The sequence below is a fragment of the Felis catus genome, chromosome A2, assembly GCF_018350175.1.
Source record: "Felis catus isolate Fca126 chromosome A2, F.catus_Fca126_mat1.0, whole genome shotgun sequence".
NCBI lineage: Eukaryota > Metazoa > Chordata > Mammalia > Carnivora > Felidae > Felis > Felis catus.
The window spans coordinates 51850334-51876095 of NC_058369.1; the positions used below are offsets into that span (position 1 = coordinate 51850334).

Sequence of the window (25762 nt, forward strand, 5' to 3'; positions counted from 1 at the left end):
TGATGCCATTAATCTTTAAAATAATGTCCTGGAGTACAAGGGTGAACTGACAAAGGCAAGAGCAAGCGGCTGACGGTGCACGTGGTGTTCAGATGCGGGGAAAATGGTGATGCGGAACGTGAACGGCCGCAGCTGGGAACCCTGACATAGAGGACGAACGCCACCCTTCGCAGATGGGCACACTGAGGCCTGGAGAGGGGAAAAGACTCGCTCAAGGGGAGCTCATGGCAAAGTGGGGATCTGCACCGGGCCACCCCCGCTACCAGCCCCGGTAGCCTCCCACCTCCTCCCTTTCTGAGCCTGTGTCATTTCTCTTTGCTCTGAACTGGACCTCTTCCTTGTCTGGACTTCTCAGCTCTCCCTCTTGCCAAACCCTGGGAAGCCCCATTCTCCCCATCCTTGTTCTGGTTCAGGGACAGAAACTGGAGTCAGTGAGAATTCACCGTGAGGTATATTAGAAAGAACTCAGAGTGGATGGTTGTCCCGGGAGACTCCGTGCTCACACGCTGAGCAAGTCTGCACCAGTGCCTCACCTCCTCTGGGCCTGGCTTCCTTTCCTCTGCAAGAAATAACAAGGCCACCCCTCTGAGGACTGCTGGGAGGCCTCAATGATCCAACGCCTCTGAAATGCCCAGCACAGCGCCTGGCATTTGTATTTGGCAGACGCTCGACAAAGGTGAGTTCTCGAACAGAACCATTTCTTTTCAAAAGGAGCACAGTGTTGCTGTGGATGTCCTTGGTATATTCAGTGACACTCTTGACAGCAAGATGAGAAGTCTTAAAACCGCTTTAAAAATAGATTAGCAGTCATTTATAATTTGTACACTCATTGTCGCAATGCAAATGATGTTGCTAAAAGCCTTCTCTCTTAAGTGGGCTTGTTCAACCATCAATCTGCTTAGCAAATCCTTTTTCTTCTCTTGAGTGCAGGTACAATCCCCTTGCAAGAGTTCAGAATTGCAGAGCTATTAGCTCAGAGACTGGCTCCTGGGAATGAGATTTTATTAGGTAGGACCTACGGGGCCTGGGTAACCTGTGTGTTCTCTGCCCACCCCGCTCCCCTCTGCTGCCACAGCAGCGGGGGAGGTGGGGGGAAAATTGATCAGAGCTGATGTGTTCCCAGATTTTTGTTCTGGCATTAAGTACCAATGCACCTTCTCCTTCTTCGGCCTTTCTAGGTACAAAACACAAACCAGCACCCTAGAAATAAACTTCTCAACTCTCAGATCAAAGAGCAACCAACAGAGAACAAAGATCTTAAAGGCCTCTGGAAAGTGGGTGAGATCTGGGTGGGGGTGTAGCTCTGCGTCTTCAGCCCTCCCTCTCTTGAGAGCTGCGTGTTTGGCCAAACGGCATATCTTCCCCTGGGTGTCCCACGGGCATCTAAACTTAACAGGGCCCAAACCAGACTCATCGGCCCTCCTCCCTCTGCCCCCACACACTTCTCCCAGATTCCCCACCTCGGTGAGAAGCAGCCATTGAGTCATCCCTGTGGGCCAGAGAGCTGGCAGGCACCCTGGTCCCCGTCTCCTAGCCTCTCCAGTCTGCAGACATGTGATCCCTCTTGAATCCTAGTGCTCCTTCTCCTCACAGTCTTGGCTCCAGCCACCACGACCTCCTCCCTGGAGCCCTGTTAAGCATCCTGTCCTACCTCTCTGCCTCCACGGGGCCAATGGAGTGATGGCCATAAAACACACTTGCCATCACTTTCAGTCTGCTGCCCCAAACCTCAGTCTACCCTAACTTTTCAGATAACGTCCACATTCCCTGACTCAAATGCAGGACAAGTGTCGATTGGGTCCTGCGTGTGCGCTGGGCCCTGGCCCCTTGTCAGACACAGGCCTGCCAGCATGGAGCATCGTCTCCTCTTATGCCACCCTCTACCCCTCCGTGAGAGTCTAAACCAGAGGCTGTAAACTGGCAGCCCCCGGGTGTATTTTGTTTGGCCTCCCCAGGTGCCAGACCAATATTTTGAAGTCAGGAGATTTCACACAAAAACTTGGATGCCTGGCTTCTCTTAAAAACTCAGGACACCTGACAACACCGAGCCAGCTTTCCTTCACAGCGACAATTGCCTGAAGCCGAGTCCTACTTCCCCTTTAGAGCCATCAAACACCTTCCAGTTGGCCACAGTCCCCGCCACTCTGTATTGTCTTACCCCGGCCTGCTTCTCTCACTTAGATCACGTGCCTGGGCTCTGTGGATATTAGAACCTGCTCCTCCTGGTCTATGTACAGTTTCTCCAATGCATCTGACTATTCTTGTCCTGACCTTTGGCCTGCTTATCCCTCCTCCTCGAATGCCCTTTCTCCCCCTGATGGAAAAACACCCCCGCCCTTGAGACTCCACTTCAGCACTCCCCTTGCTTCTTGAGAGAATGCACTTTAGCCTTCTGTGCCCCCACTGCACCCTGTACGGATCTCCTTCCCAGTATCTCTTGCACCAAAGTACTCTTATTAATACTTCCGTCTCTCCCACTGGAACGTGAGCCTGCTGCTCCCTATCTCTAGAGCACAAGACACTCCCTCACTAAATAGGCCCATAAAAAACTCTCGATGGGTGGATGGATACATGCTAAGAATAACAAAACAACAGTACTAGCCTGTGTGCTGGGCTCTGACCTAAGCATTTTATATGTGTTATCCCATTCAACACTGAACAGAACCCAACATGGGGGACCATTATTATCCCCATTTTACGAATGGGGAGACCAAGCCTGCAGTGGGGCAGAGGGTCTGACTGCAAAGTCAGCCTATTCACCATCCTGAGCAGTGTCTCCTTGCCCCAGTTAGGCTCAAAGTCATTCTTGTCACCTGACAAGTCACTGCCCAGAGAGGCCAGGCTGAGGGGAACCTGGACTATGGTTCTGGGCACCAGGCCTGGGCCATCAGGAAAGAAGTACCCCATGTCCTAGGAGGTCTCAGCTTGTCAGGAAGGATCAGGAAGACCTAAGGACTCCACCATCCAAGGTGGGCCCGGCATCAGGGTCACCCTGAGCAGCACCAGCACTGGGATGCTGTTTCCAAATGAGTTCAGAGTTCAAGTCCGGGCTCTGCCATGCATGAGCTGCCTGAGACCCCAGGCAAGAGGCCCCATCTCTCTGAGCCTCACTTCCCTCACCTATAAAATGGGGGTAATAATTGCACCCCCATCTAGAGCCGGAGTAAATGTACAAAGAGACAGTGCATACCAAGTGCCCAGGTCTGTGGTTGATCCATGGTGGTGGCAACTCTCAGCAGAGTCCCTTGCGCAAAGCTGCGCTATGCACCATCCCATTCTGGGAGCTCGGCCCCTGGCTAGCAGATGGGGTAGAGACAGGAGCCTGGATTGAGGTCCTGGGCTGGACTCTAGGGTGAAGTAAGACAGGCTGCACTTCAAATTCTCCTGGCTATCATATCAGGCTGAAGGCCCAGTTCCTTCTCCTTGGTTAACGCCTGTGGGTGAATGCGTGTGCGTGGGGCTGTGCAAATGCATGAGTGTGAGCTCTGGGGGCGTGTATCTGTGTCTGTTGAGGCAAATGCATGCATCCTTACAACACTGGTTGAGATCCCTAATACATGCATACATATCTGTATATCTGGTTACGTGTGAGACCCTTTCTCACATGCCTACTCACGATGCCCTGAGAGCCTGGATCATGTCTGCCTTGGTCACTGCTGTATCCCCAGGGCCTGGCATATAGTAGGTTCTCCATAAATCTAAGTGTGATAAATGAGTCTACACACACTCACACGCACACATCCGTCTGCTGTTCCCAATCACTGTATGTTTTACTTTTTTTTTATTGATTTAAAAAAATTGTTTAATGTTTATTATTTTTGAGAGAGAGAGACAGAGAGCAAGCAGGGAAGGGGCAGAGAGAGAGGGAGACACAGAATCGGAAGCAGGCTCCAGGCTCTGAGCTGCCAGCACAGAGCCTGACGCGGGGCTTGAACCCACAGACCATGAGATCATGACCCAAGCTTTAGTCGGCTGCCCAACAGACTGAGCCACCCAGGCGCCCCTATGTTTTACTTTTTTTAATGTTTATTTATTTTGTGAGAGACAGAGCATGAGCAGGGGAGGGGCAGAGAGAGAGGGAGACACAGAACTCGAAGCAGGCTCCAGGCTCTGAGCCATCAGCACAGAGCCCAATGCGGGGCTCGAACTCACAGACCACAGAGATGATGATATGAGCTGAAGTTGGACACAACCGAGCCACCCAGGTGCCCCTCCAATCACTGTATGTTTTTTTAAAAAAAAGACTTAATTTGGTAATCTTGTGATGAATCTCATACTGTTTTCAAGTGTCCCATCTTTCTCAGCTTCACCCAGAGACCAAGGGGCACCATCAGCACGGTGGTTGGTGGAGGGGGAAGAGAAAGCCTGCATCTGAGTTGGCCAGGTTTGGCAGGAACCCAGTTCTGCCTTGTGCCTTATGACACTGGCCAGCTCCTTTACCTCTCTGATCCCCTTGGGTGAAGACTGATTATGTCTGGGCAAGGGAAAGCACAGCACAGAGTCCAACACAATGGAGTTGTCTGTCTTGGTAATTCTGACCTGGGGCTCCCCTACCAGGCTGGGCACACCCAGACCTCCAGCATTGGGCCTCCCAACTTAGAAACAAGATCTCTCTAAAATTTTTCTTTCTCCTAACCAAAGGTCTTTTCCAAACCCAAGAAGGATTCCTGGACTCCCAGGAGAAGGGTCAGTGGGGGGCCAAGCCAATGCTCAATTAGCCAGCCTGTGGTCTCCCCTTCCCCTTCCCTTCTGATACCATAATGCCTAGGGTCTCCCGGCACCTAGCCAGGACACGAAGTCATTCTGTTATGTCCAATTTCAAGTTTAGGCTCTCCACTACCAACCTCCCCAGCAGCACTCCCATTTAATATTTGGAAAACCTGCCCTCAGTAAAGACATGGCACCCCTCTTTCATACTTGCACCCAGTATCATTTAGTCCCAAGCTTCAAAGGATTCAGTAGGGGCAGGGTAAGATCTTCCTGTCTCACTGCTGGCTGATACCACAAGTTCAGTGACCACATTGGAAGGGCTAGGAATCTGGACGGTGTGCAGGTGATACATCTGGCTTTGACTCAGCTGCTCCCGAGGTTTTACCATGGAGCCTGCTGGGACATGGGATTGAGGGCACCTCCAGGGTGACACCGTATTGCAGCGATAGCCCTCTAGCATCACTAGCTCACCATGGCCACATTCAAGTTCATTACCTCTCCTCCCTTCCCATCTGCACCTGCTCCTCTTCCCTCCTCCCCTCTCTCATCCAGAAGCCCCCAACACCCATCCAGTCTTCACGGCCCACTCCCAAATCATCCCAGACTCTTTCTTTGCCCTCACAGTTGGTGTCCCACCCAGCCTTGCCACTGGAACTCAGAAAAGAGCAGAGCTCTCCCTGGTTCTCCACTTCCTAACCCCACTACCTTGGTCTAAAGCACTGGCCTCCAAGAGTTTAAGGTCACAGTTTTCTTTTTTGGTGTGTGTGGGGGGGGGAGGGGGGTACTCCCTGGGTCCCTCTTCACCCCATCCACATTGTAGCCAGACTCAGTTTTCTCAGATGCAAAACTGACCACATCACACCATTCTTTTAAAATCTTCAGTGCCTCTCATCTGCCTATAGGATCAAGTCCAAACTCCCTCCCCAGGCATTTGAGGCTTTTCATGATGTGGCCCTTGTCAGTCTTTTCTGCTCATTTTCTGCAGCCCCTGCTCAGGCCTGCTGAGCCTGCCACTATAAACTATTACCTTGTTGGATGTCCAAACCTTTTTTCAGTCACTCATAATATCTTGGCTGCCTTTTGTCCTCTGAAGAACTCCTACTCATCCTTCAACGCCCAAACCAAATGGCCCCTTCTCTGGCACCCTGAGGCCCGAGTGGCCTCTCCCTGCCCCTGGAAGACCCTCTCCTATCACACAACACGTGACATTACAGTTCTTTAAGGAAGCATCCTCCTGGCAAGACTAGGGGTACTTCCAGGTAAAGGCCTCATTCTATCCCTCCATAAACCCCCTGGTGCCCAGAAGGGAGCCTGGCATGTACTTGGGCCTCAGAAAACCTCTGGCAAAGAATGAAGGAAGGAGCTAAAGTCCTTCGGGGAAGTCCTACAAACTGCCTTGTTTTGGATATGAGCCAATAGCAACCTTCCTTCCCCAGAATTCTGGGCCACCTGAAGGGTGAGCAGAGCCAAGTCCCCCTGCTGCTTCACAGAATCACCAAGAACAGGCTCTTGAGCTGTTTCCTCCTTCAATCTCAGGAGCAACAGCTTTATCAGCCTTGCTCTTCTAGGAGGCCCAGAGCCCGTGGCTCCTGCCCAGCCTCTGTGGGTCCATGGCACTTGCAGACCCTCACTTACCTACCACTTGGAAGGGTCCTGGGCTGGCTGCACAGGAGGAGTGGGCCTCTCCTGTGCCCGGGGCTCCGGGGCTCCAGCCCGGAGGGGGCTGCGGGGTGAGGAGCCGTGTGGAGCTCTGGCTGCCAGCAGCAGAGGCGGACAGAGCCGATGCTGCAGAGCCTGCGGCCGCCCCCACCCAGGACTGCGGCTCTGGCAGCCGCAAGGAGCCTCCCGGCATCGATCAGTCCTGCTACTACAAGTCTCGGTGCGCCTGGCTGAAGCTGGGGGCTTTGCAAGTACGCAGAAAAATAAACAGAAAATTAAAGAAAAACATCTAACAAAGGGCCATCCGTGGGGGCCAGACGGCAAACCATTTGCCAATATAGGAATGCCAGTGGATGGGGGAGAGGAAGGCCCTCTGATGGTCTGTGCAAGGGAAGGGGTAGCAGGGGGGGTTCCAAGTTCCTGAAGGTTAACCCTGTAAGAGCTAACTCTTTTGCCTATCAGGGTTTTGGTTTTACCAGGAATGGGTATAAAACTCACAACACAATGAGCAGTGGCTCTCACTTGTACTTTCAGCGCCTTCTGATGATGACGACACAGTGATGACGAGGTGAACCTCACTGGGACACTGCAGTGCCTTCGGTCCACTGGTGGGGGAGTGGGCTGTGTGACCTGACACCGAGTGACCCATACTACCGAGTCACTCTTCAACGACCCGAGCTCCCTCTCGTTCAACCCCTACCATACTGTGAAGTTTCACATTCCCACTGGGCTCATCGCAGTTCAGGAAAATCCTGTGACTCAGTCTACTCTCTGTAACCATTCCTGGTTGCTTTGCTTCTCCATGTCCCCTTTTTTTCCTTCTTATATCTCTCTTATCTTTTTTTTTTTTTTTCCTAACACACTATTCCAGGCTCTGGCATTGGAGTTCTGATGATCACATTCTTCAAAACCAAAGGGCATGAGCCTTCTTTCTGGCCCTGACCAATCAGTTCGGTCCTCTGGACTCCTAGAGCGGCCCATCCCCTTTGCTTATTCTTGGAAGGGGCCAATTTGGGAGCATTTCCAGGACCCTGGGGGCTCTTCCAGAATTTGAGTCCAGGGATTCCCTAAGTGGGGTCTGACGTGAACTGCATTTGAGGACAGTGGGCCTTGGGGCTTGCAAAAATGATGGAGGGGAAGGAGAAAGGAATCGCCAAGCCAGTCCAGAGACAAAGTCAGGATCAGTATCGGCACCAGCCTCAGAGACCCATCCTGGGGGTAGGGTGTGCATATCAGGCAGCAGCAGGCAGAATCTAGACCCAGACTTAGGGTCCTGTGGACCCAGCTTCCCAATCTGCTCCCCTCCGCTTGTTGGCTGGGCCATCCAGGGCATGCTACTTCACCTCTCTGAGCCTCAGGATGCCTGCATGTGAAACAGAGACAGTGATGCCCACGCTTTTCAGAAGTGGTATAAATCTCAAGTTAAAAAACCTACACAAAGCTTCTGGCATGGCACTCTGTACCTGGTAGCTGCTCAGGACACATGATTGGCTCTCTAACTGTCCCCTCCTTCAAATCTCCCAAGGGGCTCATGGAAGACACCAAGAACTAAGTAAGGAAGTTCCAGAAAGCTGTGAAATACGACCCACAGCCAGGAGCCAGCCCAGAAGGCACACAAGTCAGGGTTTCTGGAAGGCAGCATGGAGCCCCCTGGGAGAGTGGAGCAGGCACTGGCTTTTCAAGAACTGGTGGTGCCTGCCCAGTGTGGATGCCCGAAAGCAGGAGGGGGCCAGGCATGCCCCGGCCTCATTTGTCGCCTGACCCTAGATCCCAAGCATTTTCAAACCCACATTTACAGGCTCCTTCCCAAATCATGCATGGGTGTGGCAGAACATCATGTCCCCTGGCAGGTATCATTAAGTGCTTTTTTCCTTTTAGATGCTTCTCCCCATGCAAATGGAGACTGAACCGCCAACACTTTGGCTGTATGAAGAGAGTGAAATAGTGGGATCACGGACGTCCAGATAAAGTGACAGGGTTGACGGTTTCCAAATGAAGAATGTTCTAGGCCTCACTCGCTCTCCAAGTGTCTGATGAGCTGGGATTCCTAATATTCTTCTTGAATACAAAGGTGAGCATCCCTCCTCCACCTTAGGTCTTTTTCCTTCCCCGTCCTCTTTTTGCTTATTCCCTCCGGTCTCCTTCCTTGTCTCTGTCCTTCCCCTTCCATGGTGCATACGAAGATTGAGGGAGGAAGTATCAACACGTGCTGGAGGGAACCTTGGCCCAATCCCTCTGGGCTTCCATCTACTTCTCTGTGAAATGGGAGGCACGGGGAGGGCCCTGCCAAGTTTCTGTGTCTGCCCTGCAGAGCCATGCACGCTGCCAGAGGGACCAGGAGGAAAGCTCGCCCGGTGACCACAAAAGGTATTAGAAGTGCATCCCACTGGGCTGGCCTTCCTCTGCTGTCCTTCTTAGCAGGTAGCATGCAGCCCAAATCAGCCAGGCTGTGCCCATTTCACAGGTGGGAGCACCCACGGGCTCACAGGCATGCCTTGGCACACCTGAGACATCTTAGAATCAAACAGCTGCCAAATCCCACCTCAGAAGGCATTCTCCTTATTTCATCCATCTGTCTGTTAGAACTAATGGTTCCCGACCACTCCTGAATGATGCTGATGACACCTGGTTTATCCTGGGCGTTTCTGCTAAGTGCTTTCTCCACAAACGATATTTTAAGTCATGATTATGCACCCTGGCAGGGGTGGGCAGGGCCCGCTGCTCCTGTTCTACAGACAGGGATGATAAGAACTGCCAGCAGAGGCAGGCTCCTTCCTACTCTGAGTGAGGATATGGTAGGGGTGGAGCTGGTGGCCGAGGGGCAGGCAGGGGTGTGTAGGATCCACACCTGCCTCTCAGCTCACAGCCCCCACTCCCTTCTCCTCCCAGGCTCTCCCTTGCCTCAGCCTGCCAGCCTTTGTATCTGTGCCCTGACCCAGGCGGGGATGTGTTACCCTCCCCTTACTGGATGAAGGCAGCCTGAGAGGTTAGGAGCCTGCCGGGAGGCAAACTGCCGGGGACCTGAGCAGAATGGCATTCTAGAGAGGGACTCGGTCCCTCTCCTGAGTGACTCAGATGTGACTTAGGACCTGCCCACTCTTTTTTTGGTTTTGTTTTAATGTTTATTTATATTTGAAAGAGAGACAGACAGACAGACAGACAGATAGACAGACAGTATGCAAGCAGGGGAAGGGCAGAGAGAGAGAGAGAAACAGAGACAGAATCTGAAGCAGGCTCCAGGCTCTGAGCTGTCAACACAGAGCCTGACGTGGGGCTCAAACTCACGAGCAGTGAGATCATGACCTGAGCTGAAGTCAGATGCTTAACTCACTAAGCCACCCAGGTGCCCCTGGACCTGTCCCACTCTTGTTCCAAATGACTCTGCCAGGGCCCCCCAAACTCACATAGGCTTTTTTTATCTCTGAGTTCTCATTTCAGCCTATCCCCTTGCTCCCCTTTTTTACCTTTACCTGTAAAAATCCTTTATAATCTGCATTAACTTCTATATCTGGCAATTCCTAAGAGTGTGACCTTGGATAAGTGACTCCGCCTCTATAAACCTCAGTTTCCTTTATCTGTAAAATAGGGACAGTACCAGCACTGTGGGAATTAGATAAGAGAATTCATTTCGAGGGCCTGGCATGTTCCCAGGACGGGGTAGGCAGGCACTCAACAAAAATACCTTGTTGCTATGCCCGCCCTGATCGCCCTCAAAAAGGAGTGATTTCTCCTGGCTCTACATCTCTGTTATCCTACATCCCACTTCTCTCACTCTGTTCTACTGTGTGGGTAGTGACTCCCATCTCTTCTCTCCGGCCACACTCTGAACTGCCAAATGATGCCTTCAGCTCCTGGCCCGGAACTAGGTACAGACAGTGCTGGACCACTCCCCTCTGGCTGCCAGCTGTGCAGTGACAGCTCCCATCTTAACCCTTACAGGCCCCACAGCCCCTCAGGGGTCCCTGCTCTCTGTCTGCACTTCCTCACCAACCATTCCCACCATCGTCCCCCCCAGGCGGCTACTGTCACCTCTCCTCCTCTGCAGCCACTCAGCTCAAGGTCACTGCGGTCCCCATCTTGTCCAGTCCCATGGCCATTTCTTGGTCCTCCTCTTCCTTGACTTATTGCATTTAGGACTGACTTTATCACCCCTCCTTGTGAAACACCCGCCCGGGGACCCAGCCCTCGCCACTTCTCCTGCCCCTCCCCAGCCACTAACTGTTGCAGGCCTTGCCTTTTTTGCCTTTTTTTCAGCTCCTTTTTTTCCTCCCCAACTACACTCACTCCCTGAGTTATTCCATCCAGTCCCGGGGCTTCAAGTATGATCTATATACTGATCTCTCCCTAAGCTCCAAACTCATAGTTCCAACTGCCTACTCCACACCTCTACTTGGATGTCTAATGAACATCTTAGAGTCAACGTGTGCAAAACATTAGCCTTCATTTCCCCCAACCAAACCTGCTTCTCCCCAGTCCCCACCCCTGGCCTCCAGTCTTCTGCTAGTCTTAGTAAAGGACACCAGTGTCAACCCTGTTTATAGTAATGAATATGACTGACTTTTGACCCCGGTTCCTGGGAGGGAGACTCTAAATCCGGAGAACTTCCCTAGTGACAGAGGTATGTCTTGTCATTCATGAGCCCCTGGGACTACACCTGAGTTTATGCTAATAAGCTGAATCAGGGTGGGGGGCTGGTCACCAGAAACACCAACTATGGCATGAGGGGATCAGGGCTTTGAGCCGGCTCCACCTCTAGGGGAGGGAGGATGGAGACTGACTTCAGTCATGTAGCTAAGGAATCACTCATGCCAACATAATGAAATCCTAATATAAACTCTGGGGGCGCCCGGGTGGCTCAGCCAGTTGAGCATCCCACACTTGATTTCTGCTCAGGTCATGATCCCAGGGTCATGGGATTGAGCCCCGTGTTGGGCTCCACACTGAGAGTGGAGCCTGCTTAAGATTCTCTGTCTCTCCCACTCTGCCCCCTCTCCTTCGCTCCCGCTCTCTCTCTAAAATGCGAAAAAACAAAAACCAAAAAAACTCTGGAGACTGGAACTCAGTGAGGCTTCCTGGTTGGTCAACAACCAAGGTGCCAGGAGGGCAGACACGTCTCTGGTGGGACCCTGCCAGACCTCACCGATGTGTCTTTTCATTTGGCTCCTCCTTTATAATAAAACTGTAGCTGTAAGCAGTGTGCTTTCCCGAGTCCTGTGAGTTATTCTAGTGAATTATCAAGACGAAGGGGGCTATAGGAACCCTTCAGACTTGTAGGCAGCCCAGCACAAGTGTGACAGCTTGCACACCCCACTTGCAGCTCACATCCGAAGCTGGGGCAGTCTTGTTGGGAACTGTGTCCTTTAACTCGTGGGGTCCGTGTTAACTCTGGGCGGTTAGGGCCAGATCTGAATTTCGCCACCGCAGCTGGTGTCAAAACACACCCCAGGGGTCATCTATTCAACAGGGCCACTTCTCCCCACTTCTGCTGCCACCATCTGGGTTTGGCACCGTTGTCTCTCCCCTGAATCACCACAACAGCCTCTTCCCCGGTCTCCTGGGTTCTACTCCTCCCCCATGCACGTCTACCCTACACAAAGCAGTCAAGGGGTTTCTGTTAATACACAAGTCAGCCCCCCTCACTCCCCTGCTCACAATTTCACACGCCCCATCCCAAAGTCCTCATGATCTAGCCCCTCACCAGCCTCCCAGACCTCACCTCCCACCACTTTAGCTGGCCAGCCTCTGGAAAAGATCTCAAATGGATGACCCGGTGTCTCAGAATCTTCTGCTTTGCAGCTGGCTGTTAAAAAGATTTATTTACATAGATGTGGAAGGAATCACAACAGGGCTGTAAAGTTCAAACAGTTGGAGCCAAAGAAAAAAATGTTTTGTGAGCAGGCAACAAACAGATGCTCTGAAAGCAAAATGTGCCAGGTCATTTACTTCAAAAGTTACCGAGAGATTGAAGACAAAAAACAAAACAAAACAAAACAAAAAACAACGCAATTGAGAAAAATGTATTGAATGTGGAATCTCCTAATTTGGGTTTTAGTTTTATTTCTCCCAATTCTGACTTGTGTGACTTCGGGCAGGTGGCATCCTCTCCCTGAGCCTCAGTTTTGTTATCTGTAGAATGGGGAGACTCCAAACACCTCCTGGCCCATTTCCTGGTGTCACTGTGAGAGTCTCATGAGAGGCAGCTGGGAGAAGACCCATCAGATGTTATTTAGTTTACTCCTGTGTCAACATCTATCAGGGCAGGAGGAAGTCCCAGGACATTTGGGCAAGAAATAAAGGGTCAGTACCAAGTGGATGGCTAGGAATAAAGGCAGATTTTCAGTCTCCCAGGAAAGGTGCCGAGAGAAGAGATTTTGCTGAGTCAGAGGAAAATGGTAAACCAACTTTTGGTGCTTTGTGGGTCATGTTTCCTTAATCAGCCATATGCTCAACAACGCCAGGGTGCTGGGCACCGTCCTGGGTCCCAGTCTGGACACTGGGCCTCAGATAGGCAGCCTCTTCGCCTCTTTGGACCTTGGGGTCCTACCCTCCCTGCCGTCCAACCTGCTGGTGTCACTGTGAGAACTTCTCCGAGGGGCTGGTAGTTGGACTGTTAGAGCTCAGTATCGGGTGAGCATCTGGCAAAAGCACCCCCAAATACCTGTGCAGATGTCCTATGCTCTGCCCTTGCCTAAATCCACACCTGGAGTCATCCTTGACTCTCTCTCTCTTTCTGTCCACACCTCCTCTGCCTACTTCTCATCACCCATGGCCACCATCAAGTCAAGGTTACCCCATTTCCTGCCTGGACAGGAGCCTCCCACTGGTCCCCCTCCTGCTCCCAACCATCCAATCACTGCAGAGCAGCAGCCAGGGTCATCTTTTAAAATCACAAACCTGTTCGTGTTACGCCCTGACTAGAAGCCTCCGGGGGATTCCTCATGTTCACAGACTAAAATCCAAACTCTCTCAACAATGGTGGCCCCCTGTTGCTATCCTCCTGCCTCCACCTCTTATCTCACCAGCCACCTCCCTTGCTCTCTGTGTTCTTGCAATGCTCAGCTTCTGTGTTTCCAATGCTTCTCACTCCCTGCAGGATCTTTCCATAGGCTGTGCCTTGGCAGGAATACCACTTCCCCTATTTGGGGTCCCTTTTCCTCACCTTCATCTTGGCCCATCATCTAGCATCTATGACCTGTGCAGATAGATGCATCCTCACATATCCTCCGAATTTCACCTCAAATAAGCCCCTCCTCAAGGAAGCCCACCTTGATTCCACCACGCAGCCCCCACCGCTGGGGTCTCACAGCAGGCTGAGGGTTTCATTGCCTTCATCACATTATAATTATTATTCTGTTACCCCCTTTAGACTGTAAGCTCTGTGAGGGTAGGGACCGAGTCTGCATTGCTCATTCCTCTCTCACCAGTGCCACACTTGTAACAGGAACTTGCTAATTTGTAAAATTTTACAGACTCACTTTGGAATCATTTTTGAGTCTGTTATGCTCCAACTACCTATGCAGCTTGTATCTAGCCACTGACTATATCATCAATCTTACTCTACCCACACTTGCTGAGTGAGGCCCAGTGAGGCCAGGCAGCAAACAGCAGGATATGCAGAGAGATCCCCACGACAGGCTATGTCAGTGCTTTAAAGTGGGGCTGAGGTCAAGAGAAGGAGTGTCTTCCTGGGAGGTTAAGAAAAGCTTCAGGGTAGAGGGGCTCCTTGAATGGGGTCTTTAAGGATGTTTAGGAGTTTGCCAGGCTGGGGATGAAGCAGAGGGAAGGGCTTTGGAAGAGACCCAGAAAAATGAAATAGTGTGAACATTCTCCTAAATCTTCCTCTGCAGCTCCACTTCCAGAACTTACATCTAGACCCTCATCCCAGCACCTCTGCAAAGGCCATCTAAATAGATTTTCTGTTACAGTCTCTCTTAGCTTCTGTTCTCAATCTGCTCCACCTTTGCTCAAGAGTCTGCTGTAGCTCCCTCCTACCCTCCCCTTAAATCCAAGGTGCCTGCCATTAGATGCCTGCCTCAGCTTCCCCCCAGTTCTCACACTACTCTCCGGTCTGAGCATCTCTGCTTCTGCTAAACTCAACAACCACAACCTTCCACACCCCACTGGCTCACCTATTCCTTTTCTCCACCATTGATTTGACACACCAGTTTCACCTTTGAGGTGATGCTAGGAAAAACTGTTCTTAAATTTTGAGTTTTGAATGATTTAATTGTTCACACCTAACTTACTGGTTCTTACCGCAGCAGACATGCTTGAGAGCGTCTTAATAAAATTATCTTTTTTTGCACGCTGAATTCTTTCTTTTGCCTTGACATTGAACAGCCACTCTCTGGTGGCAGGCCACAATCAGGAATGGTCATACTTTTGCTTCTGGGTGCTGTTGGAGAGGTGAGGTGTTACCCACGTGTACTGGTTGCATTTGGTGCCTGCATCACGCCTACCTAGGGGCTTCTTAAAGGCAGAGATGATGTCTTCTCCATCTATATCCCTGTTCCCACTCCAGCTTCAAGCTTAGTGCTCTGCAAAATAGTGGCCATAGTCACTGAGAATAGGCTGCCCCTGTTATGGGCCGAGATGTGACCCCTAAATTCATGTGTTGCAGACCTAACACTCAGTATCTCAGAATGGACTATATTTGGAGATAGTGTCTGCAAGAAGGTAGTTACAGCAAAATGAGGTCATGAGGGTGGGTCCTAATCCAACAGACTAGTGTCCTTTTAAGAAGGCAAGATTAGGACACAGACAACACCTAGTACGACGATATGAGGACCCAGGGAGAAGGCAGCCATCTAGCCAAGAAGAGGGACCTCAGAAGAAAACAAACCTGAGGACACCTTGATCTCAGACTTCTGGCCTCTACAACTGTGAGCAAATTCATTTCCATTGTCTAAGCCACCCTGTCTGGGGTATTTTGTTATGCCCATCTTAGCAAACTAATACAGCCTCCAAAAAAGCTCTCTAAGAACCACAGTTTGAGAGATGGAAGCATACTATGTGACACAGGTTTGGGTTAAAAAAAAATGTGTTAAGAAAAAGAATACTTTTGAATGAAAAGCCCCAATATAACCATCTTTCCTATTCAGCAGACTAGCAAAATATATACATACACACACATACACAGGGTGGAGTGGGGTGGGGAGAGTTTCTCTCCTAATTGTGACTACTCTCTGTGATAAATAGTGAACATTCCACTGTGGGAAGAAATGCAGAAAAGCACAAAGAAGAAAATAGGTCACCTGTTACTCCCCCACACTTTGGTATCTGTTTCTCTAATCTTCCTCTCTCTGCTACCCTGCTTGTTTCTTTCTACCCATTTTTTTTAACGTAGTTAAATTTTGGCAAATTGCCTTTTCACTTAACACTGAAAGAAGACCATTTTCTCCTACGTTATGAAAAATTCATCTCAAACCGTATTCAGTGGCTGGCCAGACTCATCCACTACCCATCTGCCTGTACCAAAATGGGCTCCCCCAACCTCCCGCTGCTGGACATTCACATTGTTTTTTGTTTTTTAACAAACATAAATAATACTATGATAAACATCCGTGCGGATAAATCTACGTACACAGGCTACTTCCTCAGGGTACGTTTCCCAGAAGGGGAATTACTGGTTACTTATGTTCCGAAAGAGGAAACTTTTAAAAATTCTTAAAATTTTCTAGGAGCTTATGCCACTTTAGGGAATGTATCAATTTCTGACCACACATATGAAAAGCTCCCCAGAGTCTGTGTTGTAATTTTAGACATCTTAAAACGAAAAAAAAAGACAGAAAGAAAACCTCGGTTATGGGGCCATAGTCAGTGCAAGAGCAGGACATCCATCCCTGGCTTCAGCGAAGTTGCCCTTCAAGTGAGAGCCTGGTTACTTCGCAAGAAAGGGGAGAGGGGGTGCTTTAATGGAGGGAACAAACCAGGTCGACCTTGTTTTCGAACAACGATGGTGATTCGCCTCTCTAGCTCACGAGCACAGCAGAACCAGAGAAGGAGGCCACGTTCACCTCTGACAGCTCCTTAATCCTTCCCCAGCGCCACTTTTCGCTTCCCCATCAAAACTTACCTGTCCCACGTCCCTTCCCCCAAGACCCAGCTACCTGCCAGAGCTAATGTGGTCAGATAATTGCTACAATGGACGCAAGCACCCATGGGTCACTAGACCACCCCAGATAGCATTCGGGGGTGAAATAAATCAAAGTAGCATATGCTTGATATGTACAATGGAAAAAACAGAAAACTCGAATTGCATTTAACCTTGCAATGTGGATATAACCACCACGAACCCTCAGTTAACATTTTGATGGAAGCTTTCAAAGCTTCTTCCTCATCCTCTCCCAGAGAGTGACACAGATGGTGGCGATTTGGACAGCGTGACGGGGGGGGGGGGGGGGGGGGGGGGGGGGGGCGGGGCGGAAGGGGGGTTGGATGCGGAAGGCTCTATCCAATTACACACCCTGGGGCAACTGCTGATTCCATCTAGGAATGAAGGGGACTCCACACACAGCCACCCCCGAGGAAGGATGATTTCTCTGAGATCACTGAGGGTAGTAGCCCCAGGCCATCGGTAGTGGATCAGCCTGGCTGGTCCCAGACAGTCCCCCAAACAAGGGGCTGTGTCTTCAAATGTTTATATGCAGGTGGTTTGGAGTTGGGGGGCATGATTTTCCAGGGACATCATGGTGATAAGGCCAACAGACTAGCCTCCAGAGGCCTCACCCACCCAAGGACAGGGGCCAAACAAAGTACTGCCAGGGCCATAGCCAGCTTCACACAGTCACTAAGTTACCAGAAATGTCCTCATCAGGCCCTGTACCCAGGCTGGGCCAGGGCCCTCTGTGCAGTGCTCCTCCTCCATTCCCAAATCAGACAACCTCTCAGTGTGGCTGACCCCAGCAAGAGAGTAATCAAAAAGTAATCACATGGCATTAAAAGATACTAAAGTGTGAATGACTGATACGACAGCCCTGTAACCCACACATGAGTATTGCTTTTTATCGCAAAAGAACATTTACTAATCCAAGCGCACCTCTATTTTGGTAGAATATCACACTAACGAAAAAGGGGCCACATCCAGGCTCTGGGGGGGACTGGGGAGCAGGGAAGTCACATTTAGGAAATAGGCCCAAACTGCAGCTGCAGCTCTGCTTCTGGCTTCCCTCTTCCTCCACTGCTACCCATAAGTTTTTTGGAGTGGCTGCTGAGAGCTTAGATGCTGGGAGGAAGGTTAGGAAGGCTGGGGCGCACAGGACAAGAGGGGTACGGAGAATGAAGGTAGTATAGACACATGGTTCGCAAACCACGTATTTCTAAACCCGGCCACTGATGGTGCTGAAGTATGTGCCCAGGTGAGAGTGGGGCTTCTGAGTCCTTCCAGGTGAACCAGGGGTCTTGGCTCTCACACTCACCTCTTTCCTGGGCTGCTCTCAGTCTGCACTCCGGGTGTGGGAAACCTACAAGCAAAGGAGATTGAGATCAGAAAGGTCTGTCAGAGGGGCCTGTATTTTCCAGGTCATAAACTGGTGGCCAGATTCAGATCTGGCTGTTTAAAATTTAATATTTGAACTGATCCCAGTATTTAGAAACTGAGGGATTTCAAGCAAAAGTCCGGCTTTCTGACCCTCTGGGGACAGCTGTACCTCTGGGCCATCTGCCAGCAGGCCAGCGATGGGCTGCAGCCACGAGGGCTGCCAGCGCAGGCCACAAATGCTCCCCAATCCCAACCTGTCTGGCCCCTGTGAGTGCTCAACTGTGACGTCCCTGCTGTGGGATCTGCCACCAGGACCCGCACAGCCCAGGTGTGCTCCCTTTTCAGGCCTGCCTGGGCTCCCTCCCCTGCCTTCGCTTCTCCTGCTCCAGACAGACTAGAAGTACAGAGGGAGAAATCCAGGTTGGCCCCTTGGAGAAATCAAGAATAAGAGGATGGAGCTAGGGGTGCCTGGGTGGCTCAGTCCGTTCCGCATAGACTTCGGCCCAGGTCATGATCTCATAGTCCGTGGGTTCAAGCCCCTCCTCTGGCTCTGTGCTGACAGCTCAGAACCTGGAGCCTGCTTCAGATTCTGTGTCTCCCTCTCTCTGCCCCTCCCCTGCTTGCACTCTGTCTCTGTCTCTCTCTAACATAAATAAGCATTTAAAAAAAAAAAAAAGGAAGATGGCATCAGACTCCAGACACAGTTTGGGTGGGGGCAGGGGCTGCTGCCTCCTCTCCTGCATTCCTTTCTAGTGCCCTTGCTCTGCGGTTCTGGGGGTCCGAATCAGGCACGCTCCTAAGGGTTTAAAAAGGACCTCGTCACAAAAGTGCGTGCGTGTGGTTTCCCTGGGGGGAGCAGAAGTGGGGATTCTGCTGCTATCACCCCCAGGGCGTGGGAAGAGGCAACGGATTCCAGACCCAGGCACAGAGAAGACCCCCGAAAGGAGTTGGCACCTGGAGTCAAGGCATGTGGCCAGCCCAAGGGGACCCTGAGGGAAAGAGCTGAATATTAAATAACCTAACATCTCTCCCCTCACCCTCACTTTATATCCTGCTGGAGCTCCCCATTGGCCAAAGCCAACAGGAAGCCAGAGAGAGGAGGAAGTGCACTGATGACTACAGGTCCTCTCCCAGGGCACAGGGCAGCAGGGAGAGGGTAGAGGGTGGTCTCAAGGGGCAAGTGGCAGGTATACAGCACAGTGGCCCTGCCTTCCTGTACCCTGTTCATCCCCAGAACCCACATCCTCTAGGCCCCGAGGCAAGGATAAGCAGGTCCTACCAGGTGTCAGGAGCTCAGTGCCACCTTAACGACTCTTAGTTGGCATCTCTCTGCTCACGTGGAGTGAGCCCTGCCCCACCACGCCCCAGCACATGGAATCCAGCCCATGCCCCGAGCCCCTCTTGCAACCTCTGCCTGTTCTTTTCCACTAGGCACCCTTCAAATTCCTCTCACTGTGGAGCCAGGCTGTCCCCTTCCTGGAAAGACAGCCCAGCCCAGAGTTCACAGAGATCCGGGAGCAGAGCTGCAGGGAACCCACAGGCATGAATGCTGATGCAGAACAGTCATGGAGACAAAGTGGCCACCTGAGAGCTCCTCTCTCCAAAACTTTTCTGGGAAAAACCTGAGCCGGACAAGAGGCAGCCACGTGCAGTGTTTCATGGAACCCAGAACCAGAACTGACCCAGGAAATCACCTGCTCTCATACCTGCTTTGTAGTACAGATGGAGAAATTGAGGCCAAGAGGTGGGTGGTCCTGCACAGACCACACACACAAAATGGCAGAGGCAGTGTTCTGTTCGGCCACCAGTCTATCCCTTCCCCTTGGCTTGGGATACACGAGGGCTCAGCCACGTCAGGAGACTGATGTCGGGCTGTGTTTGCTCAATAGCGATTTTACAACACTGAAGGATCCCCAGTTCGTTTATTCCTCACCCCAGCTACTGGAGGCACGTACTATTAGAATCCACATGGTACAGATGAGGAAGTTGAGTCCCAGAGAAGTTACCTAGCATGCCTAAAACCAGCACAGCAGGTCAGTTCTGCAGCAGAGGCAACGGCATTGACAACAACGATAATGAGAGTCGGGACTTGGATGCTTTCTCTGTGCTGAGGTCCTCACACCCGTTATCCCATTAAAGTTTTGTTTGTTTTTGTTGTTTTTTAAACTGGAGAGCTTCTATTAACTTTTCCTACTTAACTAAAACATGGAAGATATATCGTATATATATTTCCAGTTTTATTGAGATATAACTGACCTATGACATCGTGTAAGTTGCAACATATTGATTTGATGCACTTCTATATTGCAAAATGATTACCAGCATAGGTCTAAGTAATGCATATATGCATATATATGTATATCCTATATTGGGTCCTATAATTACCGTCTCTTTTTTTTGCGGTGAGAACATTTAAGATCTACTCTTAGCAACTCTCGAGTCTCTATGTCCCATCGTTTTAATTGGAGAAGACTAGCCACGTGGTTATTTAGATGCCTCCTGATCATTTTGTTGCATACGTTTTTCTGACCCTCTGTGGCCTCTCCCTAATGCCTTTAGGTCATAGGAGGTAGAAAGCTCAGAATTAGCCACCTGTCACACGCAGTACCTTCTGGTGATGTTCAAGGGGCTTCCCCAGGCTCAGCTGGCCTCACCTGCTTCCCACCAAAGGCCCTGAACCCATGCACATGGTAGCAAGGTCTGGAGCTGTGGGCAGCCAATCGCGCCTCATCAGCGGTGCCCTTGTCTTCTCCAACAGAGACTGTCGAGATGAAAGATTGATGAGCAATCTGTCCCTGCTGGTGAATTTTTAATTACGGAAGAAAGGAGACCGACCCCAGCCCCTGGCCCAAACCAGAACTGCAGGGAGAGTGGTTCTTCGGTGTCAACACTGTTAAAATTTCATCTGTACTGACAACAGCTATGAACCCTGGGTCCAAGTTTTTTCTGTCCATAAACAGAGGTGAATGGCAGAGATGGAGAGTGATTGGTGGGAAAACCAGAGCTTCCCTCCCCGCCCATCATGGAAAGTTCTGGTGTGACATGAGGGGGAGTGAGAGACACGGACTCCAGACAGCCTGGGGTGTGTCTGGGCACAGGGGCAGTGGGTATGGGAGCCTGAAGACCATGGCAGCTGTCAGTCTAGGACTACAGTCCTTCTAAATTGCAGGTGACCCCAATTCACACCCTGGATCCTCTTACAGTCAACAAGTTGAGACAGGGCCAAGCTTGGAGCATGGTTGCTAGGTGGGGCCTCAACTCCAGCCTTGTAGAGACAAAACAGACCAGGCTTCAGGTCACTGCCCCAGGACAGCAGCATGCCTGTGGGATTATCTACGGCTTGGTTCAGCCCAAGTCCGCAAGCAGACAGGAAAGGGAAATAAGGGCCCACATTCAAGTCTCTGCATCACCATTTACTGGCCCATTTTCCTGAGTAAGTCACTTCAACCTCCGGAAGCCTCAGTCTGCTCCTCTGTAACATGGGGATAGAAACCACTACTGTGGGGGAGGTGTGCTGGTGAAGGTAAAATGGAGGATGCAGGGAAAACACGGAGCACTGTGTCTAGTACACAGGGAGTTCTTGAAAAATGCTAACCCACCCCCCCAGCTCTGCTCTCAAACTGCTTATAAACTAGATCTTACACTGGCTAAAACCGAAACTTGGCCAGAAAGAATGGAGTATGGGTAAAATGTTTCTTTGAAACACATGGAGTGAGAATTTCAGGGGAGGGATCATTTTGACTCGGGGGTGGCAACCAGGGGAGGCTGCTCGGAAGAGGGGACTTGGAAAATACACTTTCAAGTGCTTCCATCTTTTGTGAATTCAGCGACTAATCTCGGGTGGGAAGACTTCCCCAGCCTGAAATTCTCGCTATGCAAACTGGGCACTAATTAGGATGTATCTGGTTCTCAGAGATACTACTGTTTAGTCAATAAAGTCACAGGTCATTGGCTCCCAGAGTCCCTAGACATTCCAGCTCATGTCCTGCCTCCCCCCGTAATCTTCCTAGGATTGCTTCAGTGCACGTGCTTTCACATGCCACTAGCACCCTAGGCCCAAACCACATGCCCTGAACAGCCTGCTTACAAGAGAGGAGCCCTGGATTCTAGTCCCAGATCACACCCTGCTCCCTGTGAGACATTAGCCAAGTGCCAGCCACTCTCTGGGCCTCAGTTTCCTTATCCGTCAATAAGGGAGTTGGACTAGAGTCGCCCAGAGGGAGCACTGGGGAGCATTAGACTTTTGAAAGGCTCCCTAAAATAGCGTCCCCTTGTTTCATACTATCGCCCTCACCTTCCTTACAGATGTCACAAAGCAGGCAATACATCAAGGTTCTGTAAAGTCCTGCAACATAGAAACCAGTTTCGTTTTGCTTGACCCAGCATTTCCCAAACTAACTTTATCTGAACATTTTCTCGAGTGATGTCTATTCACATCTCACACAGCTAGCATTCCACAGCACCCACTTTGGGAATGCTGGCCTGAAAGATCTCTCAGGGATACCTTGGTGTTCTGCCGTTCAGGGATTCAAGAAGAATCTGGAGTGTGGAATTTCACCCTCTGAGTAACTTTTCCAGGATGTCTCTGCTTCATTTCTGGCCGAGGCGTGCAGGCACCCTTCTCTAACTCCCACGGCAGGCACTGTCTAGATTTCTTGCCCTGCAGTAACGGATGTGAATCTGCCATGAGCTTTTGAGCGAGGAACCATCCCAGAGCTTGTTAAGCTCAGTGCCTGAAGCACACAGTGTGTGCTCAATAAATATTTTTGAATACAGGGGTGAGGTTTAAAATGTTTAACAAGTGGTATGGCCCTGGCATGCAGCAAGAGGGACACAACCCACAGGGCTCTCCTGACTGTGCTTGTCAGTCAAACACCATTCATTCAATGAGTGAATGAATGAATGTAATGCACGAGAGACCATAACTATGAACTAGAGTGAAAAAGCCCTTTTAAAAAAATATGTATTTATTTTAGAGAGAAAGAGCACAAGCAGAGGTGGAGAGAAAGGGAGACACAGAATCCGAAGCAGGCTCCAGGCTGCAAGCTGTCAGCACAGAGCCTGACTCGGGGCTCGAACCCACAAACTGTGAGATCACGCCCTGAGCTGAAACCGGGCGCTCCACTGACTGAGCCACCCAGGCGCACTTTCTAAGGCAAAGCCCGGTGCTGTGTTTTTCCCCATTCTGGGCAATTCTGGCTTGGCCTTTCAGATCTGGGGGTGGGGCTGGTTGATGCAAAGATGACCCCTCCCTGCCATGGCTCCAGGCTGGAGCCAAGGCCAGATGAGAAAGTGGGCTTTTCTGTGTCCCTCAACGGAGCTGGCAGCAGCTTTAAGATTTCAAATATCCTTCTGAAATCTGAATCCAAAATAGAACATTTTTTCAAGTAAATAATACCCTTGATGTCAGTATTGCTGGAGGAGGCTCAGGAGCATCTGGAAACTCAGGTGACGACGTGCAGGGAACCGTCAGAGCACAACACAACCAGAACCTGGGTCTCCTGGCTCATCCACCAGGCCACCTGCCTTCCAAGTGTGAGAAGATTTATTTGGGCACTTCAGGTCTCGGCAGAACTGAGTGACACTCTTTTCTGATCATACATGTTAATGCCACAGGGGAATTCACAAAGGCCACACACTGGGGACTCTACATTGTCACGGGCTTTGGGGACCCTGGGTTAAGGACGAGGGGTGACGGAGAAGTGGTGGAAGAGTCTGGTGGCAAAAGGTAAGATTAGAATGGGTCAGGGCCCTCTCTGAGTGACAGGCAGCACCTGACGCCCGCCAAGCTCTGGGATGGGACAGCTTCAGATTTCCATATTGGTTTCCTTCCTTGGTCAGGATTTGAAGCAGATACCACCCGGTTTGAGTTACAGAATCCGGCTCATGGCTTCCTGACCCTTGGCTTCTGGAAGGGTTGTGGGGGAGGTGTGAGTTCTCAGGAGAGGGCAGGTCCGGGGCATAGAGGGAGGCCTCAGAAGACAGCGGCCAAGATAGCACCTGGCCTGATGCTTCCCAGGCAGAGTTTCCTGCTTTGGGACAGGAGTGGCCCCTACCCTCAATGCCATGCCATCCTGTGATACTAAAGCACACTGCAAGGAAGCCATTCCAAGGGGAGAATCTCTGTTTAGACCTTGCTGACCTTTAACACCCTCTTTAGAACTTGCTAAGTTCTCTATCAACAAAGGAGAGCTGGCCTCCATTGCTGAGAAACAATGTCTATTTAGAATTTAACAACATTAGCAGTTTGCCTTCCTTTTTCAAGTATTTTTACGGTTACTTTCTATTTATGACAGCTGTTACCATTTTTTTTCCATTTATGGTAGCAATAAGGCTTCATTCTAAAATGTATTTGGGGTAAAAAAAAAAAAGCTCATTTGAATAAAAACGTTAAGTACTTTTTAGTACAGTTGATCTCATCTACAGGTGTGGAGGGAGGTATATGAATGACTGAGTCTGGGAAACACTCATCTAGTCCAACCTGCCCACATCACAGATGCGTATGCTGAGTCCAGATGGGAGGGGCCTTACCCGAGGACATACTTGTGGGATGATGCACTCAGGGTCAGGGTCTCCAGCCTCTTTCTGCTTGGTCATCTCTTCTTTGTAAAGCCAAGCTGCAAACACCTCCCTCAGGGCTGCCCTTACATTGCAGGGGAAATGTGGCCTTACAGATCTGCTGCCTCCAGGGTACTGGGGATCTGCAGAGGCCAGAACTGAGACTTCTCATCTTTTTATTCCAAGGAGCCGGTCACAGAATTGGCGTTCAATGAAAATCTGATAAAAGGGATGGATGAGGGGCACCTGGATGGCTCAGTCGGTTAAGCGTCCGACGTCGGTGCAGGGCATGATCTCATGGTTCGTGAGTTCGAGCCCCGCATCAGGCTCTGTGCTGATGGCTCAAGAGCCTGGACTCTGCTTTGGTTTCACTCTCTCTCTCTCTCTCTCTCTCTCTCTCTCTGTCTCTGTCTCTGTCTCTCAAATAAATAAACAATTTTTGGATGGATGAATGGGTACGTAGATGGGAGAATGGGTGAGTGAAAAGACAGATAAATGGATACATGGAGATATAGACGGAAAGAGAAGGGGATGGGTTGGGTGGGTGGATGGGAGGAGAGACAGGTAAGTGGATAGATGGAAACACAGATGGAGAGACAATGGAATAGGTGGATGGATGAAGACATGAATGACTAAACTATTTGGCAGATGACTTAGGGTATCTGTCCCCTCTTCCACCCATCCAAGGATATTTTCATTCTATTCGAGAACTCGCAAAAATTTCTCTAAGACAAAAGAATTAACAGTGAAACTTCAGATACCATGACAGACTGGAAGAGAAAGAACCTTTTCTTGTCTGCATTTCCTGACCTCAAGGCAAAGGTGAGCAACACTGCCCAGGGAGGCCAGAGCCTCAGCTTCTCATTTTGCTTTTGAAACTCACTCTCTGACCTTGGAGGAATTCCCTCCCTCTCCTGGGCCTTAGTTTCCCCATGTGTAAAATAAAGGCGGTGAGTCCAGTGGGTCCCGCTATCTCAGCAACCTGTGTACCCTCCAGGGCCTACCAGAGGCCAAAGCATCCCCAGCCACGTCCAATGTGCCCACAGGCACCGAATCCATCAATTGGCCTTGGCTTCCTTAAGAGGTGAGCACCTTTCGGGGCGCCTGGGTGGCTCAGTCGGTTAAGCGTCCGACTTCGGCTCAGGTCATGATCTCACGGTCCGTGAGTTCGAGCCCCGCGTCGGGCTCTGTGCTGACAGCTCAGAGCCTGGAGCCCGTTTCAGATTCTGTGTCTCCCTCTCTCTCTGCCCCTCCCCTGTTCATGCTCTGTCTCTCTCTGTCTCAAAAATAAATAAAAGTTAAAAAAAAAATTAAAAAAAAAAAGAGGCGAGCATCTTTCTGCAAAGTGACGTGCTG

The 25762-nt window shown here is 50.6% G+C and overlaps 1 protein-coding gene across 13 annotated transcripts in view; it reads right to left on the minus strand.

Moving 5' to 3' along the window:
- Positions 1-25762, minus strand: part of ATP2B2 (ATPase plasma membrane Ca2+ transporting 2) — a 387749-nt gene that overhangs the window by 283974 nt on the left and 78013 nt on the right. For 11 of the 13 annotated variants that reach the window (XM_045051952.1, XM_023250012.2, XM_023250013.2 and 8 more), the window contains exon 2: positions 17787-17831. The exons of 1 other annotated variant lie outside the window; for it this stretch is intronic. The gene's annotated coding sequence lies outside the window, so the exon portion shown is untranslated. Of the gene's footprint in view, positions 1-17786; positions 17832-22352; positions 22372-25762 lie in introns of those variants that run through there. One more of the 13 variants, XM_023250010.2, reaches the window with a different exon arrangement.